The 6,640-nt window shown below is 43.1% G+C and overlaps 1 long non-coding RNA gene across 1 annotated transcript; it reads right to left on the reverse strand.

Annotated features, from left to right (window-relative positions):
- Positions 1-407: 407 nt before the first annotated feature.
- Positions 408-4,345, reverse strand: LOC109370782. Its single transcript, XR_002121197.1, has 2 exons — positions 2,649-4,345; positions 408-2,083 (listed from the first exon to the last, which is right to left on the reverse strand). It is a non-coding gene; the product is annotated as an uncharacterized LOC109370782 (long non-coding RNA).
- Between the last annotated feature and the right edge of the window lie 2,295 nt (positions 4,346-6,640).

Genomic DNA, 6,640 nt, shown 5'->3' on the forward strand with positions numbered 1-6,640 from the left:
CAAATCCCAGTTATCCTTGCTAACATTTCATAGAATTATAGAACCAGAAAAAAGCCCACTAAGAACACCTAGTCCATCCATCAACCCTTCTCCATATACCACTAACCCATGTTCCTCAGTGCCATATCCCCATGGTTCTTGACCACCACCAGGGACAGTGACTCCCCCACCTCTGGGGGCAGCTGTGCCATTGCATCACTGCTATTTCAGAGAATTTATTTTTTTTTTCTTAATATTCAATCTAGACCTCCCCATTCAATGAGATTCCTCCCCTTTCACCTAGACAACCTCCTCTTCTAGCCTCTGTTGGCCATATTAAATATAATTTTACTTTCAGGAAGTATCTATGACACCTCCATCTGAAGTAGGGCTTCCAGTATTTACAGATATCAAAGAACTGGTCTTAATTTCATCTGATACTTTAAAAGCCTTTTATTCTGAAATAAATTATTGAAATGTGGTATGGTAAAATGGGTTGCTTCAGTAATGGATTTACTGTGATGGTGCAATCAATTTCAGAGATTGCATTTCAGGATAGGAACTATTCATCACTCTCCATGTCAATGCAAGGTTTACCTTCACACTGCGGTCAGCCACCATAGTTTACAGATACCAAGGGCAGAGGAGGATCTATGCCAGGAAAACTCTTTTTGGAGGCTTTTTTTCCTGTTGTTGCTGATGTCAGAAGCTCAGGAGATTTCAGCATCATGGTTCCATCTGGGGAGACGCAGACGCATGCAAAGGGTCCCATCCCTATGCCATAGCAAGCATGCTTCAGCATCCTATTTACCTGCTCTCCCATCATTCAAATGCAGGCCTTGATCCATGTGTGCATACGCAATCACAGTCTTGTTATTCCCTCTTTCTCCTTGCTCTGTGCCCAGCAGAACCCCTCCAGCCCTGCCTGGGCCATAGCCCAGGGAGCCTCCATGAAGCACATCTCACCTGCAGGGTCCAGAGCCTTGTGGCTCTAAGCCTTGTGGCATGAAAAACATGAAAGCTATTCTTTCACCCTCACCTCTAACAAATCTTGTTCTTAGTTCCTAGAAAGCAAAGTCAGCTCCATAAATCAAGAAGTCTGTGGATTTGGGGTTTTACATTAACACCTTCATTCATACTTTACTGTGACCTCCTGGACTGGGGAGAGCTATTCTGCTGTGCTGGGAAATGGCAGCTCCGGAGCCAAACTTAGCACCTAGAAAATTTCCCTGGGCTCCTAGGTGCCATAATTTTAAACCTGAATCCCTGCTTAAAGACAAAGTCATGTCTACGTTTGATTTCAGGTGTTGCATACAATAATTTAAGAAGCTTAATGGGGATCTGGCAAGTCTCTGACTGTGGAAGGGGTTGGAAAATGTTATTTGGAGCCAGAAATGCAGCTTTCTTGGCTATGGGCCGCACTGTCTACCAGCCTTAGCTTTGCATTTATTCTTTCACTCACCTACCCAAGAGATACAAACGGTGAAATTTTATTCAGCTGCAGAATCACCATCAATAAATACAGCTGGACTGGAATACTTAGTGAGGGTTGAAAAACTGGGCTTTTGACAGTTATATCTTGTGCCTTTTAAGACAGTTAAAAATAACTGAAAAATCCCTGGAGTTCTAGAGCTCTCTTCCCAATCTACTCCACTGATTCCACTCCTTTTGCTCTGTTTCTTTCATATTAAAACTATTTTACAACAATCAAAAGTTCCTGTCTCTGCAGATGACAGAAAGATTCTGTCTCAGTGCCACAGACCCTTCCAGCCATCCCATAGAGAACTTGTGCTTTCTTGCACTGCTGCCGTTGTCCACAGGGAGCCTCTAGCAAAATAAATGCAGTTCTCGAGTCCTTAGTTGCTGTTTGGAGCTCTCAATTTTGCTTAGGGATGAGATTAGGGTGCTGTATCCGTGCCAGTCTCCATATTTTCTAGTATTGGCAGTCACACTTGAAGCACTAACTGGTCCAGAAGTGCTTCCCCTTTTGCATAAAGCGCTGATCAGAGCAGGTCAGCATAGCTCTGCAGTCACCAATAAACGTACCTCTGCTTTTGAGGTGCTTTTGGGATGGGAGGTGCTGGAAGAGTGCAGAAAGAAGGGGCTACAACAAAAGGAGAGTGAAACTATATAATAAATGAGACTTTTATCCAGAATTTCCAAACTCAAAATGGCAGTAATTCCAGTTGTGAATGAAGAAGGAGATCCAGAATTCCTACTGCTCAAATGAGATGTAAGGACTTCAAGTTCTATAAATTATATATATTTAAATATATATATATATATATATATATATCTTTACAAAACTAACCATTGAGCCACAAAGGATTGTTCACGTCACTGTTTTGTGTTGCTTAATTTAGAAATAACAACGGACAGAAAACAAATTAAACCCCTAAAATTCTTGCAGCTTCATAATCAACAGTAAAAAGGGGTAGAAAAATAAATAAATAAAACCAGCCATTGAGCTGGTTTTATAACCTGTAGAAGTCAATCTTTGCCAGCTGGAGTGCAAAATGCCATGAATGTACCAGTGCTATGACATACATACATCTAAGCAGAATCAAATGCTATTCAAGGAAGATTTGAGATCCACAGATCTAGCATTGCTATCTACCTATGGTGCAGTGCTCCTTGGGGGGGGTCTTGTGACCCCACACCTGGCTTACCAATTTGGGGATGAGATCCTCCACCTCTGCTCATCCCACCGCGAGACAGCAGTGCCTCCTGCTGTACTCCTGGCTGCATTTATTCCTGCACTTACAGCTTTCCTTGTCTGAATTCAGGCAGAAATAGAGCCACAGCTAACAAGTTGAGAAGTGAGGTGATTAACAGCAGGTGTGCAGCTGGGTTCTGCACCTTTTGAAGCTCCATCTGTGTCACAGAGATGCACCTCTAACGCAGCATGAGGCAGCAGCGAGGCTGTGCAGGTGCCAGAAATACTCATGGGGTACTGTGTTCATAAACCAGTGCTTAATGTACTTCGGGGTGTGTTTAAGTGTCACAGAACCCATAGGGTTTCAGCCTCCCCTCTCTTTCTTTGACACATTTCAGCATTAATCTGCTGAAGCACCACGACCTTCTGCTGAACAGACTTTCGCTTGTGCTGACCCATGACAAAGTGCTGCAGCTGGGGAATGCTGACTGTATCGCAGCCCACGTGAGTGCCAAGTCTGGCTTAATCCAAAAACAGCAGAAAAAGGAACTTGGGGTCAGTTTTACTTAAGGAATGTGCCAAGCTTCCTGGAGGTCACAGTGAGAGAAAAAGCCCAACGTTTCACCTCTGAAATGGAGAGACAGGGGGGTTTTAAAACCCCTCTGAGCCATCAGCCCACATAGCAGGTAGGTTGGCAAAATAAAAGCAAGGTTGTCCCTGCCCTGGGCTGTGCCGGAGAGCCTGTCACTGGGAGGGGCTCTTCCTTCCCTCGGGCTGGCTGCATATCGGAGAGAAAATCTCTTTGAAAAACAGCAAGCCCAATCCTTCAAAACAATCATTATGACAATGAAGAATAATAACGTTAAAGACTACTCTGCCACCGTGACTTCCAACCAGAAAGTTTCTCAAGGCTTTGTGGAGTTTATCAGACCTCAGTTCTGGGGAGTACATCAGTAACACCCCCAGCATGGTGTGGTCACTGCGGTGGGATGCACGCACTGTGAGGCCTCCCCGGCTGGAGCACGAGGCAAAGGGCAGAATTCCCATTTCCAGGCAAGTTTTAGACAATCAGTGAACTTCACAGCATGTCTGAGAGACTTCTCTATCTTAAATTTGGAGAAACTGAGGCAGGAAGTTCGCTCAGTGGAACTGAGGGAATGCCAAGAATGAGGCTTAGCTAACCAAACCTCTTCAAATGACTTCTATCAGCTAAATGTCCCTCCTTGTCCTTTTCCATTAAGGTCTGAGGAATATCCTAATACTCCAGAAGGTAGAAAAAGCCATTTAAACCCTGCTTATCAAGGAGCAGAGATGACAAACAGCCTTCAGTGACAAAGCAGGAGGGGTTGTGGGGTTGTCCCATGCCAGGACCAGGTGCCACCACAGCACTTGTGTCCATCTCCAGAGCTCATGCCGTGTCCAGCTCAGCTGTGTAATCCCCTGTCATCAAGATTGTCAGGAAAAATGTGGTCTGCAAGATATAATGCCAATGTTACTGCAGTGATGAGCCCTAGAAAAGAGTGCCAGAATGAATGTTCTCTCTTCTGTAGCCAGAAGTTGTAGTTAGGCCTAGATGAGCTCTGATGCAAGGCTCTGTGAGGATGGAGCTGATGAGAAGTTAAAAAAAAAAAATCAAAGAGGTTTGGAGGCAAGGAGTTCACTGTGAACACTTCCAGAGTCACTCTGGATTTATTCTGAGGTAAATAAGAGAAAAAAATTTATCTTGTGCACATGCAGTCTAAGTGTTTGCAAAGCCTGAGCAGCAGGGGCAGTTTCTACCTCTCCCCTCCTTAACCTTAAAAGACCTCTTTTTTCTTCTTCATCCCCATTAGATGAAATCCACGTGCCAATTCAAACTCTTCTCAGAAACATTTTCCTCAGAAATTTTTCTGTTACCTCTACAGTCCAAAGACCATCTTCTTCCAAGCATCTATGTAGACTGAGTCAAACGTCTACCTCTTTGGCAGTTTAAAAATCACAGCATAGAACTGGGAGATTCAAGGAGCTCTTTGTAGCTCTATAACTGAATTCCTAGAGTGAGCAAATGCTGCACTTGGGCAGCCATGCAAAAATACCAATTTGCATTATTAAGGCAGTGTTCTTGAGTTTCATTGACTTCTTTCAAAACTATTGTAGAGAGTTAGTAAAAGTAATCAGAAAAGCAGTTCTTCTGACATCAGTTGGGAGGTGAGCATCTGACCTCCCTTCTGAAATTAGGAGGTTGATGCTTATTGTTTTCAAGAGGAAGATGTGGCCCATAGCACCTATCCACATTCATATCGCAGGTATTTTGTACACAGTGGCAAGAAACACTCAAGGGGAAATATCCCACAAGGAACCTTTGAAGAAAGAGAATTTTGAATTCATTCAGGGAGAGTTTATGAAAAAAATACGACGTGAAAGTTCCTGTGCAAAGCACCTAGTGCCAAGCTCAGCCACTTCACCTGTTCACTATTGCACTTACAAGTAACAGAAGGAACGTGTACCCATAAGGCTGCTACAAGACAGTTCAAAAATACAATCTGGAACACACTGATTTAATTTTGTGATATACTTTATCTGTTCACCTTCTTTTTAATTGTTTCTTTCTTGCTTGTCAAACTAAAGCATCCCAGCTTCATTTTCCATGCCTCCAATTAGAGGGACTTTCTGGGGTTGTAAGTAGGTTCCTTAGTTTTGAAGCGTCATTAAGACAGGTTTGGGAATGAGTGCAGAACCTCATTTTTCACACTGGACAGCCTTCCTGGCTGCCGAAAGAATCCCGGAGCCTCCCCAGTCTGCAGAGCAGCAGCTTCCATACTAACCTGAGCAGGCTCTGCCAGACAGCCAACAGCTCGTACTTTCTATCATCTCTTGCATTTTTTTAAGATGAAATAGCCTGGTTTTGACTTTCTCTGCAGAAAAGACCCTTTCTAAATCTTTTTTCTTTCAGCTTTGTGCCAGGATCTAATGAGACTCTGAACCGAAGCTGACACAGTCAGTCTCAGACAGAATAATCTCTTCTCACAGGGCATGTAAGTGCTTTTTGGACTGGTTTCCTTTCTCTCAAGCAATTATAGGTGATTTTAAAGAGACAGATGTTGTCAGATTTCTCCTTTGTCTGACAGGCTTTTTTTTCCCCTTGGCTTTCTCTTTTCTGAATAATAATCAAATGTTGGTATTTCTATGTGACTTCCCAAATTTCTGACCACACTCACCGCAGGGTCACATTCCAGCACTAAATCCTAGCCATTTCCTGTTTTTCTGCCACAACTAGCAAACAAACACCTCCAAAAGATCAGCATTTCTAGGGAAGAGCTGTGGGTAGTCTGCTTGGGAATGAATGCAGTTAAGTATAAGCTTTATTTATCTCTTCTTATGATAAAAGAGCAAAGGTATTTTTCCCACTTAGCATACACTCAAGAACTACATCTAACTGAGCATTTTATTACAGCCTGATTGCAAGAAATATCCTTGGAAGGATAAATTTGCCTGTTCCATACCCTGTGAGGAGCTTGGCTATTGGAAGCAATGAAGATGCCCATTAGCCTTATACAGCTCTCCCCAAGCCGCTTGCTCCAGCTTCCTGCCCACCTTGGGGGTTCTTTAGTCTGTGCACTCCAGCGGTTTGAGCTGGGGAGCCAGGAGGCATGGAGCAGAGCAAAATAATCACTTCATGCAACTTGGCTGCTGCCATTTTATTAATGCAGCCCCATCACCTCTGTATTCATCTTTCCTTTTCTCATCATGTTTTCTCTGTGAATAAATGAACGAGTTCCTTCAATCAAAAATATTCTCATGTCCTCTTTATCTTGTGTTGCACCAAAAAGAAGTAAATAAGGTTAATACGTTTTTTCAGAAACCTAACAGCTTTTTGCAAAATTTTAAGTTTAGTTTAGCCTGCTTTGCAGACATTCTGGTTCTAGGAAAGCCTGATGGAATTGAAGTGGGGCCCAAAATTGAGAGCTTGAGCAAATGTTGGACAGCTGTGTGCATCCATCCAAAGTAAAACAGATACTGAATGTA

This window comes from Meleagris gallopavo, chromosome 22, assembly GCF_000146605.3.
Source record: "Meleagris gallopavo isolate NT-WF06-2002-E0010 breed Aviagen turkey brand Nicholas breeding stock chromosome 22, Turkey_5.1, whole genome shotgun sequence".
Classification (NCBI taxonomy): Eukaryota; Metazoa; Chordata; class Aves; order Galliformes; family Phasianidae; genus Meleagris; species Meleagris gallopavo.